General features: G+C 41.6%; 1 protein-coding gene across 3 annotated transcripts in view; it reads right to left on the bottom strand.

Annotated features, from left to right (window-relative positions):
• KIAA1217 (KIAA1217 ortholog) overlaps positions 1-21,542 on the bottom strand; it is a 421,304-nt gene that overhangs the window by 202,129 nt on the left and 197,633 nt on the right. Inside the window, exon 1 of one of the 3 annotated variants that reach the window (XM_063127635.1) lies at positions 21,084-21,215. The exons of the other annotated variants lie outside the window; for them this stretch is intronic. The gene's annotated coding sequence lies outside the window, so the exon portion shown is untranslated. Of the gene's footprint in view, positions 1-21,083; positions 21,216-21,542 lie in introns of those variants that run through there. 3 annotated transcript variants of the gene reach the window in all.

The following is a 21,542-nucleotide window of genomic DNA, read 5'->3' as shown; positions in this document are numbered from 1 at the left end:
TTCCATCAAAAGCATTTTTCACCGAGGTGCTCAGAACTGGCCCTATACACAACTGGGAGGTGGGGTGGGGCGAATTTTGGTCACTCTTCCCCCCCTTGTTCCATTTCCCCACCTTTTGGGGGCACGTGCAGTTATTGTTTCTAAAGAAAGAATTGTGGCCAGCTCTAAGCATGCTGGTTAAAAACACTCTTTATGTAACATTTAGTTTGGCCCTTGAACTTGTTAAAATAGGTACCAGAAGGGCAGTGTTCCAAAGTCAGGGTGCCACCACAGAAAAGGCTCTCCAGTCCACCCCTCTTCTACCCTCCCTCCAACCTCCTACGAAGTGCCTCTAACGATAATTTTAACAAATGGAGCAGGTTAGTTATCCCTCTGAAGTTCCAGGCTATTCTCCTGCTGCCCACCCCTATTTCTCCAGATGCTTATCACCTTCCTAACCATGGGGGTGCTGAAATTCAGCAGCACTTGGATCTAGGATGCTTGACACTAGGAGAACTATCTTTATTAATAGGGGAGTCGGCTGGTTGCTACAGTTCCAGGCACTTCCCTTCTGAAAGGCTGTTTTGGGTGATACATAAAACAAGGTTAAACTGCATGCACAACTCTGAGTCCAATAAAACAAACACAGTCGCCACTAAAATGTAGCTTTGTTGACAGCTATTTCTATATTAGAGGGCTGCAGATGCTTCCTGAGCCCAATACACAGGTGTCTTGTCATCAACAGCTGTTAGCACATGTTGACTTTTTAATCTTAAAAAAAGGCAGCTAACAATGTTGTTGGTTTTTTAAAAAAATTGCAAACACATAAGCTCTTCTGCATGATTTTTAATGTGACATGAACCCTCCTTCGGAAAGGAACGCACAGTCAAAGCATAAAGCACACAGATTAGCATGAAACATCTGTGTGTTATTTGAAAAGATACTTTCAAAAGAGCAGAAATGGAGGGATTTGCTCAAAAATGCAGAGCTGTTTCTAGCATGTATTTTAAAGCTTTACAGTAAGTTGCAATTGTCAAATAACTGCACTTACACTCCTTTACAACAATCAGATGCTTAAGAGAATTTTTACATTCAAAAGACAGCTCTTCTGCATAGCAAAGCTAAGCCGCGTCTTTTCTTTTCACATTACTGACTCAATGCTACTTAAATAAACCAGTAAATGACATTACAATAGTTATTTATGTAATCCTTTTTTTTTTTAAAAAAAGTGATGCTTATTCTAACTTATTCTAATCAGAGTCAAATATTTGTTCCTTCTCAAAGTAATTTATTACTAATTACAACAGATGGGTGGGTGACATGAAGCAACACCCAAAATAGCATCCGTCTAAAATAAACACAGCAGAAGAATAATGTTTGCCACCCTCCGTGAGAAGAATTTAATGCAAGGCACACAAGTTGCTGGATTCAGAATATAACTGTGAGATGGGAATTAATTCTAGTTACTGGTCAACATGTAAATATGAAGTCCAAAACATAAGCAGTATCGCTACTGATGCTTGAATGGGAACAGTTGCACTAGTTGTACGGTTCTGCGTATCCGCATCCAGGGCCAACATGGTGTAAAGTAGGCAGGGGGAACTTTTATCAGCATGCCTATGATATGAAAGTGGCCAACCTGATAAATGTTTTGCCTCTTCAACAGATCTGGGAGGTAGGTTAGGCAGAGAGCAGCTGATATAATTTATTTATTTATTAAATTTATATACCACCCCATATCCGAAGCTCTCTGGGCAGTTTACAAAAATGATCCAGTGAGCTTTGTGGTTGACTGGGAATTTGAACCTTGGTCTCAGTCCAGCACTATAACTTCTATACGAGGGGTGAGCAATTTGTGCCCCTCCGGGTGTTTTGGCTTATAGCTCCCATCAGGTCTAGCTGGCATAGCCAATGGTGAGGGGTCATCAAAGTTATGGGTCGAAACATCTGTAGGGCCACAAGTTGCCCACCCTTGCTCTACACCATGGGTGGGGAATGTCCAGCCCATGGGCCAAATATGGCCTGCTGGTTCCTCCCCAGGCCATGACATCCCTCTAGCTCTTTTTCGTGCACTTTCTTCATGACCAGTATGGCATCTCATCAGGCTGACAAAGCAGTAAGAAAGAGCTCAACTTTGCCAGGTTAAATAGAAAAGAAGCACAGTACAATCAGAGGGAGAGAAAGTAGTCCAGGCAATTGTCACTCTTTGAGCCTGTTGTTGCATCATCAAATAATATTGCTTGCGGATAACCATACCAGAGAGAGAGAGGGGGGGCAAGGCAAGTAGGGTGGCCACCGACACATCATCGTAAAAGAGGAAATGCATCAGTCCCAAACAAGAGGACCAAAAAGGATAGACTTGCATAAAACGTGCACATGCCAATGTACATGTCTAGGTACACATTTAGAAACTATTAGTATATTTTGAGCAGATATGCAATACATCTCACCATAGTGGGGAAGACCATGACCAGGTGACCTGTAGGCCTGCTGAGTCTCCAACTCTAGAAGTTGCACCTTGGAGTTGATGAGCAGCTTCCGGTCCCCTGTTGCTCTCTCTTCTTAGGGCTCTTTATATTTAAACTGGACTTGGACTGGGCAGCCCTTCCAAAAGAGGACACCATCAAAGAGAAGACTATCCTCTGTAAAGTAGGGCAAATGGCCATCTTAAATTTATTATTTATTTTATTTACTTGTTGCATTTATATCCTGCCTTTTTTCCTCCAAGGAACGCAAGATGGTGTACATAATCCTCCCCCTCTCCATTTCCAGGATAAATTCCTGGAGGCAGGGGCTACTAGTCCTGATGGTTGTGTGCTATCTCCAGTATTTGAGGTAGTAAGCCTGTGTGCACCAGTTGCTGGGGAACATGGGTGGGAGGGTGCTGTTGACCATTGTCCTGCTTGTTCATCCCTGGCTAATGGCTGGTTGGCCACTGTGTGAACAGAGTGCTGGACTAGATGGACCCTTGGTCTGATCCAGCATGGCACTTCTTATATTCTTATCCTCACAACAACAACCCTGTAAGGTAGGTTAGGCCAAGAGTCTGTGACTGGCTGAAAGTCAGCCAGTGAGCTCCAATGGCCAAGTGGGGACTAGAACCCAAATCTCTCAACTCCCAGTCCAAAACTCTAGCCACTGCCCCACACTGCCTCTCAAATAACTGCAATTACACTCTCTTTAAAGGCAAAGGACTTCAAGTTCTGTACAGGCAGTGGAAGCTCCAATGTCAGCGAGGCAGTGAATCTGCTCTGGGTTTCGGTCAAAACCATTCAGAACTCTAAAAGAGCTATCCAAGGTGCCTTGGATTGCTTCTTTAGAGTTCTGACTCAAACCCAGGTGGATTCACTGCTGTGCTGACATCGGAGCCACCAGCCTCCACTGTGCATAGGGTAAGCACTGCAGGATACATGTTGGTAGATTTCCCTCCCCTAGGACTCCCTTTCCTAGGTAAAAGGAAGCAGGACTGAAAATGGGTTTTTACAAATTGCTGTGAAATTGGATTGAAACAAAGTAGGACGAGCGAAAGAAAGACCACACACACATTACAAACGGCATCTCTCCCGGGGTGCAAATAAACACGGCCGTTCCTACCCCTCGTCCACATCAAAGCACGCAGCCTCTTGTTTGGTGTACCAATATGCAAAGCCACCCCTTCCCGTCCCACAGCTCACTAAATTGGTGCAATTTAATGAGGAAGTGCAGAGTGAGTCTACGAGTCAGAAGGATGAGCAGTACAAAACACAGGCGATAACTACGGGATTTTCCTTCCTCCATCTGTTGTGCTGTTTCAGCAAGTGCATTCACCGAAAAGAAAGGAAATAGAAAACCCTTTCAACAAGAGATTTGGCTGGATTGTTTACTTTTGCTCTCCTAAACAGATCTCTGAAAAGGGGGTTTAAAACTTGAGGATTAACATTAGATGGAACTAACTGACCAGGTGTGTCCAGCTCAGCCGGCTTTTGTACAGAAAGGCGTATGAATAAAAATGCTTTAATGTCCTCACGCTCAGAGAATTTACACACCACACTGTTTACATTGCTAATATCCAATATAAATGTGCCATCCATTACCAAAATCCCCCCCCCCCCCCCGTCTAAGCCCAGTGGAATTCCTACTTGCACCAACACAGATAAACAAATAGGCTGTGTGCGAATTTCAGGAAAGATAAAATGATTTTCTTCTGCCATAGTGCAGGTGCAGAAGTGTTTCTTTAGGAGGGGATGTCTGCTTCTAGTAACAAAATCATATTTATGGGCTTCTCATTTTAAATGGGCCTATTAACAAAGATTACAAGCTTGCATGCAATGTATGTGAGATCAAAGCTGGCTTCAGGTTCTGCTGCTTTTCAAATGAGCATCTTTCGCAGTTGTTTTCTGCAGGTCTGGCCCCGATAATTTTGGAAGTTGCTGGTTTTCAGACTTCCTAAGCTCCTAGGAATCTTTCCCAGATTGGTTTATCTTCTCAGAAGGCGTCTCTGGGGTTTCTTTTTTTTTTTTTAATAATTTTTATTCATTTTCAACACTATATAAACATAAATGAACATTTCCAAAATATAATTGAAACAAACACAATAAGAAAAAGAAATACATCAAATATCTGCTTCATACATATTGAATAATTGTTGAGTACAAATATCAAAAACTATTACATATGCCTTATCACACTACAACATTTTCATTCTTAACATAAAAGTGCACCCCCCACCTCGGGATCATTCTTGAGTCCAAAATCTAATCGTTTCTTCTGATGGTGGTTTCCCATTTCCCTTAGTAAACACGAACACTAGGAACTGTTTCCAAATTCCTTCGAACTCATTTATTTTAGTTACGCCTTTTCTCCACTTAATATTACATGTCAGTTTATCATTAATGGCTATATCCCATACTACTTTATACCACTCCTCAATAGAATATTCCCCTTGGATCTTCCAGTTCCTAGCTATCATCAATCGTGCTGCAACCAACAAACTCGATATCAGCTCTATAGTTCCTTTTCCACACTTTATATCTTCAAATAGTGACAGCAATGCTATTTTTGGTGTTTGTTCTATTTTCATTCCCACTATTTCTTCAATTTCTGAGAACACCATCTTCCATAATCTTTGTACATATTTGCATTGCCACCACATATGTAAATACGTTCCTTTTTCCCCACATCCTCTCCAACAATTTGCTGAATGTTGATCACTTATCTTGTTCAATCTAACCGGGGTTAGGTACCACCTCCATAAAATTTTAAAATAATTCTCCTTTATTCTTACTGATAAACTTCTCAACACTCTTTGTTTCCATAGTCCCTCCCAGCTCTGTCGCCCTATTTGTATCTTCAAATCTGATTCCCAAATCACTTTCTCTGTATTCTCTCTAAACTCCTTCTCTAACAATATTTTATATATTTCACTCATTAATCCTTTTGAAACTATACTACCTCCTTTTCCTTTCTCCTTACTTACTACTAATTCTTCAAACCTCGTCATCTTTCTGCACATTCTATTATCTTTAATCCACTTTTTATTCCATTGTTCTAATTGACCATATTCTAGCCAAGATAGCTTCTTCTCCTTTAACAAATTTTCCATATCTTCTCTTGTTTTAATATCTCTTACCCAATCCTTTAATTTTATTTTATTTTTCTCTTTTAATATTTTACATAATCTACCCTTTAGATCCTCTGGGAAATTCTTTAACATTATTATCGGTGCTAAGGGAGAGTTGCTCGGAAGCAGCTTCCCTTTAAATTTGCTCCAAATTTCCCATTGAGTCCTCAGGAGTGGATTATCTATACTTCCAACCCATTTTCTTCCTCCATCTTTAAAAAAAACATTCTCCAGATTCATCTCTACCTTACTTATGATTTTTTCTTCCATCCAGTATAAATCTCCTACTCCCATAATTGCTTCTACTACATGTCTTAATCTATTTGCTACGTAGTATAATTTTATGTTTGGGAGACCCATTCCCCCCTTTTTTTGGCTTAGGTACCAATTATTTTTATTCACTCTTGCTCTCTTTTCTCCATTACAATATTTATTAATAATATTTTGCCAACTTTTTATCTCGGTTTCTGATATTTTTATAGGTAGCATCCTAAATACGAAATTAATTTTAGCTAGTATCTTCATTTTTATCAAAGCTATTCTCCCAAACCAAGATAAATTTAATCTTTTATATTTCTCCAATTTCTCTAATACCTCCTTCTTTAACCTCGTTAAATTTTCCCTTTCTAAATTCTCTAGATTTTTTGTAATTTTAATTCCCAAGTATTTAATCTCATTCTTAACTTTCAATTCCATCCCCTTAAATTCCCAATCCTTTTCTTCCTTCTTAGTATAGTTAAACAACATCATCTCTGATTTAGACCAATTTATTTTTAACCCTGTAATTTCCTCAAATTCCCTCAACTGATATTTAATTCTTTCTAATTTTCTTAATGGATTCTTAATGGTCAATAAAGTATCATCCGCAAACATGTTTAGCTTTATCTCCCTTACCTCTCCAATTCCTTCTAATTCTTTATCCTCCCTTAGTGCCTTCGCCAAAACTTCCATAACCATTACAAAAAGGACCGGCGAGAGCGGACATCCTTGTCTTGTTCCTCTGGCTAGTCGTATCTTTTCAGTAAGTCCGTCATTTACCACCACTACCGCCGTATTTTGGGAATATAACTGTTCTATTACATTTTTAAATTTATTTCCAAATCCCAATTTATCTATAATACTCTTTAGTGCCTGCCAGCTCACACAATCAAAAGCTTTAAAAATATCTAATGCCATAATACCTGCCTTAATATTTGCTTTTTTTATTACATTTATTACATTTAAAACTCTACCCACTAAATTATGCATATGTCTTCCTACCACAAACCCACATTGATCTGCTCCTATATATTCTGCCAAAAATTTATTTAATCGTTTGGCCATAATAGATGTAAAAATTTTAGCATCCTGATTTATTAAAGAAATAGGTCTATAAGAATCAGGATTAGTCAAATCTTTATCTGGTTTTGGGATCAGAATTATCACTGAATGTTCCCATGATTCAGGTATCTTCTCTCCTGATAATATCCTATTATAAAGTTCCATTAATTTTGGAACTAAACAATCTTTGAAGACCTTATAATATTCTGGACCCAAACCATCTGCTCCTGGTGATTTACCCACTTTTAACTTATCAATAACTTCTTCAACTTCTCTTTGAGTTATTACTGACTCCATTAACTCCTTATATTCTGATTTTATTTCCTTCTTTATAAACCTTCCAATATACTCCTCCACCTTTTCTTGTTGAATTTCTTTACCCTTGTACAATTCCTGATAAAATTCCTGAAAAATTTTTATTTTAGCTTTCATTGCATGACAATAATTCCCTCGACTATCTTTCAACGTTTCTATCCCATTCCTCCCTTTTTCTTTTTGTGTGAGCTTGGCAAGCAACCTCGAGTTCTTATCACTGTTTTCAAAATATTCCCTTTTCATATACATTAAATTCTTTTGAATCTCTTCTATATTTAAGTTTTCTAATTGTTTCTTCTTAGCTTGTATTTCCACTAATTTATATTTATCTTTACTTCGCCAATATCTTTCCTCCAAGTTTTTAATTTCTATCTCTAACTTTTCCTGTTCTGCACGTTGTTGTCTTTTTAAACTACATGTTTCTCTAATACAGATTCCTCTTGCTACAGCCTTCATGGTGTCCCAAATGACTGACCCAGCTGTTCCTCCTTTTTCATTAATTTCCCATGCCTCCGACAGTTCCTTCCGAATTTTATCTACTATTTTATTGTATTTCAATATCTTTGTGTTCAACTTCCATCTATATGCCTCTTTATAATCTTTCTTAACTGTAAATTCTAAACTTAACAAGGCATGATCGGTTACTTTTATTACCCCCATTTCCATTTTACAAATCCTCGTTGCAAAGTCTTTTGAAACAAATATATAATCTATCCTGGAGTATGTATGATGAACTGGGGAAAAGTATGAAAATCCAGGCCTATTCCCGTAAAGTAAGCGCCACGAATCTAAATAATCATTTTCTTTTACTAATTTATTCAATATAGTCATATTGTTCCTCTTTTCAGCATTAGTGGGATTTGACCTGTCCCTTTTATTATCCATAACCATATTAAAATCCCCAGCTAATAATGCATACCCCTCCTTAAATTCTTCTATTTCTTTGAACAGCTTTATAAAAAATTCTCTATGCCTCTCATTTGGGGCATAAACATTAATCAAAGTATAAACCTTTCCCTCAATTTTACCTTTTAACATAAGATATCTACCCTTATCATCCTTTTTTACCTCTTCTAATATAAACCCACTTTTTTTTGAAATCAAAGTGGCCACTCCATTTTTTTTTGATGTCCCTAATGATTTTTCATAATAGGCTAACCACTTTAATTTTATCATATTCGAATTCTCGGAGCCTTGGTGTGTCTCTTGGATCATTATAATATCTGATCCCTCTTTATTTAGCATTTGTTCTATTCTCTTCCTTTTCACGACTGCCCCTAAACCTTTAACATTGAGTGTTGATACCTTTATCTTTTTATCCATAATCACCCTTTTGGAATCTCTTCCGATCCCTTGTGCTCAGCAATTCAAACTTGCTTACATAAAAACACAAACTCCATACATAAAACCCACACCCTCCTACCCCGATCCCTCCTCCCCTACCTTCCCCCCCTCCCCACCCCCCCACTCTAATCCCCCCCCCATATCCCCGTGAGTCTAATACTCCAGCCATCTACTTTAAAGGGGGAGGGGGGAGGCAGTGCTGTGCCTGGCCGGCAGGTCTCTATATTAGCATTTTTATTTGCAATTATCTCCAACATAATTAACAATTCTCTTACTCTCCAGATGTCCCAGCCTCATTCCCTCCCCCACCCACTCCAGCCCCATCTGCTTCCCCATCCAGACCCAGCCTCTTCAGCAAATCTTTACCTTGATCCAATGAGGTTACTCTGTATTCCCTCCTCCCATATGTAAATCTTAAGAAAACCGGGTAACCCCATGCATAAGGAATTTTATTCTTCATTAATGTTTCCGTTATTGGTTTAAGACTACGTCTCCAATTTAATGTGCGTTGAGAGAGATCATTGTAAATTTGCACTGGTTTGCCTTTACACTGTATCTGAACCTTAGATCTCAATTCTTTCATAATTTGCTCTTTTTTGTAATAGTTGCCAAATTTCACCAATATGTCTCTAGTCCCTTTGTAGTTTTTCCCCCCCACACGGTGGACTCGGTCCAGATCCGATCCATCTATTGGAATGTCAGGCGTCAGCTCCTTGAACCAGTTCACGATAATTTCTCTAAGATCTTCTCCTTGCGTCTCCTTCAACTGCTTTATTCGAAGCGAAGATCTACGAGATTGATCTTCCAAGGCGATCAAACGCAATTCCCATTCTTTAAATTGTATATTAGTTGATTTTTCGAAAGCCTCTTGTTTCTTCTGGTCCAGATCCACTTTAGCCTCTATCTTTTTGATCTTATCCGAATTTTCCATCGTTTTATCCATAATAGTACGCATTTGTTTTCTGAATTCACACATTTGCTGATCCATTTTTTTAAAAATAATCATGTTATTTTCTGCTATAATAGCCTTGATTTCCATTAAAGAGGGAGGGTTACTACCACTTTCTTTCCCCCCTTCTGCCATGTTTCCTTCTTTATTTGGTATTGTATCCAAAGAGACTGGGTCTATATCTTCCTCTTCCTGTTCAACTCCAGGGGCTGTACTTCCCAGGAAGGAGAGGTAAGCCAAATTATGATTTGAAGGTTTCTTTTTTTGTTTATTAAGCTTTTCCCAACTTTTAATCTTTTTTTTAACGTTGGGCATGGGTCCCTTCTGGGTAGGGCATAAATCTTAGAGTCCAACTCTCTTCCTTAGCAACTTATGCTGGCTTCTCTATTATATAGCACTCACAGCTCCTTCTTCACGAGGAGGGGGGAAAAATCCAGTTCACAACAGCATTCACTAGAGGGGATCAGATTTAATCACTCAAAGTCTCTCACATCCCACATCTCCCTCACCGAATGCCAAATGCAGCTTTTTTCACCCCTTCACCCCCCTTCTCGCCACGCCAATAAATCCAGTCAACCACTTTAACCTTAGAAAGCCAGCATTCCAATCGTTCCCATGTGAGATAAAGATGAGAGGTTATATCACAGATCAATGTCCAGCAAACATAAATTCCTTCTTTTTAAACTGCGTCAGTCAATCAGTCAGCGTTTACTTTCACTTTTCATAGAGTTGCCGTTTAGACAGACATTGCATTAATCATAGTTCATCTCACCTCCCTTCTCCAAATCTCTCCACTTTCCCGGCTCCTGTTGGTTTTATAATCATTTTCTGTCAGTTGCTCAAAGATTCATGCCCATTAAAAGAGAGATAATTGCCTTTTCCGGCAAGCGCCGTTCAGAGCCTCAGAAGAAACCCGCCATCGCTCAGGCTGCCAAGCTCCGCCCCCGTCTCTGGGGTTTCTATTGCTCATTCTAGGACACACACACACAGTTCCTGGAGATCACAAGTGAGGCCTAGAGCATGCTTTGGACATGCTCCTGTGGCTATGCATTGTAGGGGAACATAAGAACATACAAGGAGCCATGCTGGGGGAAAACAAGGATCTAGCTAGTGGTCTAGCATTCTGTTCACACAGCAGACGACCAGCTACTTGTGGGGAAATCACAAGTAAGATGTGTGTTCAATAGCACCCTCCCCCAGTAACTAGGGTACATAGGCATATGGCCTCTGATACTGGAGGTAGCATATAGCCATCATGAGCAGAAGCTATTGATAGCTTTATTCTCCATAAATTTGTCTTATACCCTTTTAAAGCCATCCAAGTTGGTGGCCATCACTAATTTGTCGTAGTGAATTCTATACTTAAAACTATGCAACCTGTGAAGAAGTACTTCCTTTTATCAACAATTGTGGTCAAGCTGACTTTCGCAGAGGCTTATTCATCTATTACGGACCTTCCCATTGATGATTTTTTGAGAAACTAGTCTGAAAACCTAGGAAGCTGCCAAATGCCCACTCAACTGTTTTAAATCTTTTGTAGAAGCTGCTGTTTCTTCAACTAAAGGTCTGATATAAACTGGACAACCATCTGTCAGGTATGCTTTCAGGTAGATTCCTGCAATTGGGCAGGGGGTTGGACACAATGGTCTTGTATGCCCCTTCCAACTCCACCTTCTATGAGTCTAGGATTCTAGGATTCTACTTAGAATCCATGTGCTCTTACTGGAAGACAACATACCCTATATATGGCTATGAGAAAGATGAGTCTTTGAAAGATGATGACTGGTGGTGCATCTGGATCTCTTTTGCATTTTTATAAATCAACACTAATATAAAGGAAGCAAAATACAATGTTCTCAATAGGTGGCACATTACCTCTGCAAGGTTTCACCTATTTGGATCCAAATACATTCAGGCTATAGTCACTGTTGTTGAAAGGGGTATGATCAGATTGGTTCACACATTCATTTTTGTTCAGAATGTTCAACAGTGAGGTAGTTCTAGATCATGGGTGTTGATTACCACCAGGAATACCTCCACATTAGACCACTGGTAACTCCTAAAGATATACTTAAGAATATAAAAAGAGCCATGCTAGATCAGACCAAGGGTCCATCTGGACCAGCACTCTGTTCACAGTGGCCAACCAGCTGTTGATGAGAAACCTACAATTAAGTATTTCCACACTTAAGTACAACTTAAGTACTTCCACACTTAAAACATAAGAAGAGCTGTGTTTATCTAGTCCAGCATTCTGTTCTCAAAGTGTGATTTTGAACTTAATGACCCCCAGATTCTTACATGAATGTAATCCTACATGTGCCAAAGTCATGTACAGCACATAAGTGCAAGCCTCCAATGCAGCCATCCAAACAGAAGTAGGTTGATAAAATTTGGGAGACTGTGAACATGTACATATGTATTCAGCAAGTGGAGCAAGCAATGAATCCTACATTCCAAAAGGGTATGATGACACCGTGATCCCTGTTTATTGTCCATATGAACGTCCTTCAAACATCTGATCAAATTCTAATCTTATCAAGTTCAGATCAATTCCAATCAGATACAAATGCTATTTTTTCCTGTTATGCATATATGCATACATAGAGATGTGAAGGCTCAGAAAAAAACCAGGAAAGTGTGTGTTTGGGGGGGGAACGGGTTTCCCCCCGGGGGTATTCTGCAGCCTGTTTTGTTTTTTCTGAAAAATTGGAAAAATTAGGGATTATGAAATGTTTTATTTTAGCATGATGAATAAAATGTTTAAAATAAGATGTTCATATATTTACTTATCAAAATGATTTTTAAAAACTATGTACAGTATCAGATTATTACAATTTCTGTGCAGTGAGGGCAAGCAAGTCCTAGGTTGCAAACTGAGACTACAACTCTCAATTGCAAGAAGCAAGATGCATTTCCGCCTTTAGGGGGCAGCACTGCCACTGAAGCAGAGACTGGAACTGATAGTGATAGCTATAGCTCAGAAAATGAGTCTGATTAAATTTCACACATATTCATTGAATCTTGGTCTCCCCCCCTTTTTTCCCCCCCTCCTTTCTTCTCAGTTCTTTTTTTGGGAATGGCTGCTTTATGGCTGCTTGACACTGTGGAGGACTAGTGGAGACATAAATAATTTTCTTTGTTACTAATGTTGATGGCTGCTTCTGGTTTTTTTAAAAAATAGTTTTTTGCCTGCTTCTCCTAAACTGGCAAAACCAAAGAAGTTCCTTACAGATCAGGTGTCCCATACAGTTCAGGAATTTATAGCTCCATTTGTTACAAAAAAAGTAAAAAAGTAAATTCAATTTGTAATAATTGTGTGATTACACTGTACTTTGAATATGCCAAATGTAATAATTTTATGCCAAACCAATTTGCACATAATTGCATTTGATGTTCCGAAAGTAACAAAGTGACTTTTAATCTGTAAAAAGTGCTAAAAATTTCCTGTTTTTTCCGAAACCCCTCACCCATCCCAGAAAAAAAATGTGTTTCTTTTCCAATGGCTTCAAAATTTCTGGAAATTTCATGTCTATGTATACACTCTATCTATGCATTGCAGGCATGGTAGGGATGTCTGTCATTTGAAAATCCGGCCATTTGGGGGTCTGGCAAATTCCCGCTACCTGCCTGGCTTGCATTTGCAAGCTGAGCCAGAAGATCTTCCCAAAATCCAGGAACTTTTTTGGTTTTCTCCTCTTGTAAATAGATAGTTGGGCAAATAGAGTCTGTTGCCCAAATCCCAGCTGTAATTTGCTTAATTTGCACAAATCGCAGGTGGAATTACATTTGTAATTTGCACAACTTATGCAAATCATTAGTACAATTTCTGTTTACAAGGAAACACACACACACACACACAAATCCACGAGCTGGCCAACTTGACGCAGATCGAGTCAGGCTAGCTCTGGGGAGGTGAGTCAAAGTCCACGGGGCTGAACTGAAGAAAGCTTGGCAAACTCCACTCCCCAGACGGAGTTTGGTCCTTCCAGCCCCCTGCCCCTTCTGACATCCCTAACACACACACACACACACACCCTGTATAGGCAATACACCTTATGTACCCAGTTGTTGTTCTTAAGCTTTTATTCTAGAAGTCTCAAGAGCATACCCACGATAAACAAAGGATTACAATCAGTGAGTTTCTGGATTTTTTTTTCATTCATGATCTTTTGTATATTCTTTACTGCTGCCTGTATTTTTAACTTTCTTCAAGAGAAAAAGTGACGTAAGCTGGTATTTTATACCGAAATGTTTCACATTTTAAAACCTCTGTGTGTGTGTGTGTGTGTGTTTAAAAAAATTAAGCTGTAAAATTTTAAATTGTTAAAAAAGTTATCAAATTTATAAACTGGATGTGATACCTGTGTAATTTGTTTTATTTTTGGAGTGCTGTATCATGTACATCGCATCGCCTGCATATTGACTGATTCAAGATAAAATAAAATTTCATAGGAAAGCTGCCTTATCATGCACAAGAGTTGAGGCCAAATCAAAACGTCCGGTGCATTCCATCTACCACTTTGGGGAGTGGCATATAAATCCCTTATTTGGGGAATACTTAAGTCAGCCCCCTTTTTTTTGAAAAACCTTTGCTGAATACTCAACAGCCTAGTGATTGGGCCACTGACGAAGACTAACAAGTCGAAACACGTATGGCCAGAGTCTAACGAGCACTGCTTTCATTCAATTACTTTATCTGATCATGTGTAGGAGTGTTCTTTGAAAGCATCAACAATTCCATTTTATTTGCATTAATTTTTTATTTATACGTATATCCTTAACTTTCCCCCTTTTAATTATACCATGCCAAACCATGTAAACTTGCACTGGTGGTGGCTATCTGGGGTCTCTGGCAGAAATCTTTTTCACATTAACTGTAACCCTAGAATTGCTAGGAACGTAATGTGGAGACTTCTACACACAACGTGTGCGTTCTACGTGCCACTGCGCCATGGCCCCTCCCCAAATCCTTAAGCCACCAGGTGCCCTCCAGATGCTTAAACTACAACTCCCATAAACCCCAGTCAGCATGGTAAATGGCCAGGGATTATGGGATTTGTCACCCCAAATCTCTGGAGGTCACTAGATTGCCCAACCCCGCCATAAGCACTTGAACCTGGGACTTGCTGCATATTATTATTATTATTATTATTATTATTATTATTATTATTATTATTTTATTTATTTATATAGCACCATCAATTTATATAGCACCATCAATATGAAGCGCAGGCCCTCCCCCTGAGCTATGGGCCCTCCCCAAAACCACATTAAAGTGTAAGAGTTATAGTGATGATGATATCAGTGGTGCAGAAGCAGGGTGTTCCGAAAAGGCAGCAGAACAAGTGTCAGCTTTGCCCTGTGATTCCCGCCACAAGTCGAGTCATACATAAAATGAGTCCTGCATCAGGCAGATCCACCACAACCTGAGAATGAATTCAGTGGAGAGTTGGTGGGACCAGCAGGAAGAGTAGCCTGTGTGGGGGTGGCTGTATCCCTTGAGGACCGTGGTGTTTTTAAAGCACTGTGACCCCCCCAGAGAGAAGATACTCAACCTACTGAAGATTGGCCAGCTGGCACACAAGCAGACCAAATTTGCTACATCCATTGTCCTTGGAGCTTCCCTTGCACCTGAAACCACTTTTCCCCTTGGTGAACATGCCCAGATTAGGTCTCGGCAGTGATGCCAGTGTTTCACAACCCTGGAGCTGCAAAGGACTTGTCTCCGACCACATGTTTCGAGAAAACCAATACATGGGAGGAGCCACTGATATGGGAAGCAAATGGACCATGCCCCGTCAGGCCAGTCAAGGATGGGAACATGACCGGGATATGTCCCCCACAGAAATGAGAAAATGCCAGGAGGTTTGTTTGAAACCAGGTGATGCCTCCCTTTATAAGGCAGCCACCACATCACAGCAACCAAGGAGCTGCTCCCTGGATCAGGGGAACTTTGGAAACAGACACTGATGCAAGGCAAAGCTTTCTGAGCAAGAGGCAGGAAAGCAAGACACCCTGGTTGACATGCGGAAGTGACTGTATAGGCCTAAAGAGCCTCTTTGGATTGAAACTCATAGTTATAAAACCCCAAAAGAACCAGAGAGAAAGAGAGAGAGAGGGATGGAGGGAGCACTTAGGATTGTACTGTAAATATAAAAGTAGTGGTGGCTGAATTGTCCACAGCTTGATTTAGTGCTGGGCTTGGCAAACAAAGCCGTTTTCCAATTAATTAATTATATTATTATTATTATTATTATTATTATTATTATTATTATTATTTATATAGCACTATCAATGCACATAGTGCTGTACATAGCAGAAAACAGCGTATTCACCCCACCCCCTGACCACATCCAATTATGAAAGGTAGGCCCATCATGTTCCAGAAGACATCAAATAATGTGGGCAACAGGGTCGAAACGCTTCTCCCCAACACGCTACAAGCTTGTCCCCCAAGCCTTCCCTCATGGCACAAAGCCCTCTACGCTGCTCTGTCTCCTCCTTCACTTCCTCCTTATCCGACAGTAGTGGAGATCGGAAGGCCTAGTTGGAAGCCCATTTGAGAGCATTCTGGTCCTCAATTAGTAGGCACCCAGGACTCTGGGCAATGTATCCAAAACCTTAGAATAAACATTAAGCACCTTGAATAACATGTCCCAAAGCTTCTTCTGAGCAGAGCTGGTGATAAGGACACACATGGGGCATTTCTACTAGGGGTGTGCACGGACCCCCCGCTCCGCTTCACTTGCAGACCCGCCATTTTCCGGATCGGGCCGCTCCGCCCCGCCCCCGCCCCGCCCACTTCCGCTCCACTCCGCCCACTTCCGCTCCGCTCCGCTCGGAGCTCCGGATCCGGATCCGGAGCTCCGTTTCCCCCCCCCATAGGCTTGCATTGAAAGCTAAAAAATTATACAACTTTTTTTCTGTTCAAGTTAGAAACCTCACGTTTGGCACCATGACACCTCATGGGGGTATACACACGCATGCCAAGTTTCAAAGTAATCCCATCATCCCCTGATTTTTGGGGAATTTTTGAAAATCGGGCACCCCATTCACACCCCTTTTGATAGCTCCGACAATTTGCACGTTAGAAACCTCAAACTCGCCACCATGAAAGCTTATCCAGGGATACATACGCACGCCGAGACTCAAGGCAGTCCCATCATCCCCTGATTTTTGGGGAATTTATGAAAATCCAACACCCCTTTCCATAGCTCCGTCAATTTTGCACGTTAAAAAAAAACCTCAAACTCACCACCATGAAAGCTTATCCAGGGATACATACGCACGCCGAGAATCAAGGCAGTCCCATCATCCCCTGTTTTTTGGCGGGGCTTTAACTTCCAAAACTCCAAGTGAGCGCAGGAAGGACTTCTCCCCTGAGTCAAAGCCACACACACACAACATCCCTGCGAGGTGGGCAGGGGAGGAGGGAGGGAAGGCAGGCAGGCATGCAGCTGGCATTTCTGGGGGCATAAGGAAGTGAGCCAAGGATAAGCCAGTAATGCATATAAAATGGAATAAATCAATAAATAAACAAAGGAGGGGTGGAATTAAAAGCAGCAGTGTTGCTCAATAAACAGCAAGAAGATTTTTTAAAAAAAGGCTATATCTGTCTTTTACCAGCAATAGGGGGACGTGCCCGGGGGAGGGGGAAGCAGCTGCCAGTTCAACTCAAGACAGCCACCAACAGCTCTGAGATTAAGAAGTAAACGCTCACTTCAACTCATAACAGGCATCGCTCCACCACTAAAAAGTGACCATTCACTTCAACTCATGATAGGCATTGCTCCACCGTTTTACTCTCTTTGGAAGGCTCTAATGGCCTTCCAGTGCAGGAGAGAGTGGGGGCACGTCCACGATGAGATGCCCTAGGGGAGCTCATCCCCTTGCACCACATCTTTTCAGTTGTTCCCCAAAGTTAGGGTGGGGAGCAGTGCTGTGTTTCTATCTCTTATTCTTGGCTTAGTATATGATTTCAGGTTGTGTTTGTGCATTTGGTGGGGCTACTGTGTTAAAAAACACGGGGAAAAGCCCGTTCAGATGAAGAAAGAGAAGTTTCCCAGAATCCCAAGTTACCCGTTTTGCCTATGCCCTCCTCCAACTTTGGGATCATCATGACCGGGAGCTGACTCTGCCCCTCAGCCCTTTGAAAAAGGTATTTTTCCCGCCGATTTTTTAAAAACTTCTAGCGCGCGACCCGTACGACGCAGAAAGTTGAGAGTAGTCTCAAAATGACCCCCATCCACAACTCTCTGTGCACAAGAATTTTCAGAACGATAGCTTAACCCCCCCCAGTTATCCCCGATTCTTTCCCTCAATGCAATCCTATGGGCGAAAAGCCGAAAACGCCGTTTGAGCCGCGCGGTTGACCCGATTTTCAAAAAAATATAGCACGCGACCCACACGACGCAGAGAGGTGAGAGTGGTCTCAAAATGACCCCCATCCACGACTCTCTGAGCACAAGAATTTCCAGAACGATAGCTTCAAAAACAACCTAGTTATGCGCGATTATTTGCCGCAATGCAATCCTATGGCGAAATGTTTTCAAGATGGCGACCGGAGCGCTCCACCTGAACTAGGAGCTCCGAAAAATGGTCACTTCTCTTCGCCTTGCTTCTAGGGGTCCGCGGTCCGCTCCTACTCCGCCTCTGGGTAAGGCGGAGCAGGCCAATCCGCTACTGCTTCTACGCTCCTAATCGGAGCGGATCACACCCCTAATTTCTACATGAGGGCTGATCCCGGGGATCGCCCCGGGATCATCCCTGTGCGTCCACATGATGCACAGGGGATGATCCCTCCCTTGTCCCGGTTTTGTCCCAGTTCCTCACAAGTAAATGTGAGCCGGGAACCGGGCATGGGGCACAGAGATCTTCAGGAGCTCCGTGCCCATCGGGGGTGGGACGGGGGAGCAGGATCTTTTCAAAAGACAAAACAAAAACACTTACCTTTTCAATGGAGCACTTGTGCACCCATTTCAATGGAAAACAAAACAAAATGATGGCCGCGACGTCCTCCTTCCTCCCAGACGTCGCACACCACATGAGACTGAGGGGGAAGATCTCACGATCACCATATCACGAGATCCTCCCCCTCCCATCCCTAGGTCCACACCCCAACACTGACGAGAGCCCCATGGATTTGCTTCTCCTCTTCACCTCTGCAACCTGCTTGTTCACCTGCCTCTCACTCTGGCCCACACAGCAGTGGTGGTGGTGAGGAGGACGAGGAGGAGGAGGAGATGCCACAGCCTGCCTGCTCACTGGTTCTCTGACTGTCAGGCAAAGAAGTGGGAGCAATGATGAAAAATGAGGATGAGGAGCAATAGCAGCTTGTGACAATGGTGGTGAGAAAGTAGACTCACTGGGGGACGGGCGCCTGTTAAGGGTGCCTTGCCCAAAGGCCCTCAAAAGCCCAAGGCACTGCTCCACAGAATTCTCTTGTGAGCAAGTTCAGCAGCCACCCAGGCCCACGGCACTCTGGGACATGTAGTGACCAGGGCACTTGACATTGACTACAAAACTCTGTTTTCCAGGATCCGTAACACCTGGAACTGTTATTGCAGAGTTCAAAGTAGCAGGCAGGGAGAGACCAGCTCTGTTTATATCCTGAGCCCGGGAAGAGCGCCCAGGAGACACGCTGCTCACTTTGCAAGGCTGTCAACCGTGACCCTATTCTGTTGAGCAGCCAGGCAAGAGTGAATTCTAAGCCAGATAATCACTAACTTGAGTTCCCTCTCTTTGGCATTTCAGCATGAATGAGACCCGGAACCTAGGGCAGGATTATGTAGATAGCCGCAGGGTTGGTTTTCAATGGTCCCAATTCCAGTGAGTTTGACAGGACAAAATACACTGGCTGCAATCTGCAAGGTTGCTAAGGCAGCAATACCTGCCCTCACCTCAGACATGGCGAGGTCACAAAACCCTGAATGTCCTGCTTTGGTTTCTCCCATCTAAACCAGCATTTTCTGCTCTCTCCTATGGGAAAAGTATAGAATTGCAATTAGGACATCCTTGGTTTGGGGGCAAAATATACCCACCGGGTGGTGTGGCCTACATTGCCCGAACCCTATTGGGACCTGCAGTGTGTCTCTGTGCCCAAAAATGCATTGTGGGCCGCTATAGTATTCAGTATTTTCCCAGCATTGCCCCTAAGCATAATGACAGACATTCACTAGTTAAGTATTTATTGATTCAGAACACATAAGATATTTGTGCCACAATCAAATGCCATTTTTCTACATATTGTTACCAGCCATAAATTTATTCACACAATATTAACATTGACTCACTTTCCTCCATAACCCCCTTCCACTCTTCCACTTCATCAGCCACAATCAGCATAATTAATGCAAATCCCCGAGTTTATTTGACACATTGTTCAATATGACATATTTTAATATTAAACACATAACGCATCAGTCCTTTTTCTAACCAACAACAGCCGGGAAAAATCAGGCTAGGAATTAATTCTATAAATTCCCATTAATAACTAATACTAGCCATTTATCTACAAGTGCCAAATATAATAGATTTGCAGTATACTAGAAACCCCTCCAAAAAAATAAATTAAAAAAAAATCACTTGAACAATTTTCTCATTTGTTTCTGTTTATTTTTGTTAGTATTTCATACTGCTGAATTTACTTCTGCTGGTATTATAAAAGAATGGAAAGTGATGATTCTTTATACATTTCAGGTTTTCGTTTGTTCTTGTTTTGTTTTGCTGAAAGTATACAAGGCAATGCAAATAATCTCCTGGCATTCTCTCGTGTGTCTATTCTGCACTTAAACTTCACGAGTGTCTTTCCCATTGAATCAATGAGCAAAGAATCAACTTCATATAACTATGCCAGGACACCAATTACCCACATCTCATCTTTGGTTACCTATATCACCTCTCATGATGCTCAGATTGTAAGAGTTAAGGCAGATCCTGCTCCCTGTATTTCAGCAGCAAATATCAGGAAACCTTCTTCTATCTATAAAAGTAACTTGTTGAAGGATGACGGAGAGTTTAACTGTATTCCTCCCCTCCAACCCTTTTCAACATTAAATATGAACTTATTCTAAAAAAAAAGAGGGATACATTGCCAAACAGGTCTTCACAAAATGATTGTGTGAATAAGTGTGTCTACTTCCTTGTCCATTTCAAGGGACATTTTATTAAAGTGATGTTAACTTTGCTTTTTAACAGCAAAAGCAGACTCCTAGGAAGAAAGGTTCAATGAATAAAATTAACACCATTTTCCAATTCTCGTTCCTCTGCCCTACGCCACACCAGTACAAAACGTGAGTCACGTAATGAGCATAATGCTCCCTCCTTTTTTCATATCATTCAGGATTTGCTGATCATTCAAATTGAGAGCTGGGTGCCAAAGGGTGGGGAGAAGAAGAGGAGGAGGAGGAGGAGGAGGAGGAGGAGGGAGCAAGAGAGAGAAAAGAGAGCTTGTATGCCAAACCAGGAAACCCGGTTTATTGATTCGGCTCTGCTCTCAAGAAAACAATGCAACAAAGTAACATTCAAACAGCACCATTATAGTCAAGGCAAAGTGAAAAGGAAACTTCTGTTTACCTAATTGCAGGATACCCCACGGAAGGCAGGAGATAAGCTACAGAACATTTCCTGTAGCCACCGACCTCTTTAGTTGATAGCAACCTCCCTTACAATCCAGGCAGGTGAAACACCTTCCATGCCTCGACCGCAACTCCTGTAGCCCCTTTTCCCCAAGTGAAACTCCCTCATCTGCATAAAAGCCACTTCCAGCCTATGGGACTTTGAACGGCTACATGTTACATTCGCTGTCTTAACATGCTTCCCCAAGCATGACCTCATCAATCTCCATGGTTACTTTAACCCCACCTGCCTACACGGCGGAGTAACCTGTCAGACTCAGGCCCCGCGAGACAATTTAACTGTTTGTTTCAAGTCAATGTTTAACAGTCCGCTTCCAGAAGTGAACTCAGAAGTAAAAATAGAAGGCACATTTATTTCCTTTTGAAGGCAAACCCACTAGAGAACGGTATGAGGGGT

This window comes from Elgaria multicarinata, chromosome 1 (genome assembly GCF_023053635.1).
Source record: "Elgaria multicarinata webbii isolate HBS135686 ecotype San Diego chromosome 1, rElgMul1.1.pri, whole genome shotgun sequence".
Classification (NCBI taxonomy): domain Eukaryota; kingdom Metazoa; phylum Chordata; class Lepidosauria; order Squamata; family Anguidae; genus Elgaria; species Elgaria multicarinata.
The sequence above is the reverse complement of the archived record's forward strand: the minus strand, read 5'-3'. Positions and strand labels throughout refer to the sequence as shown.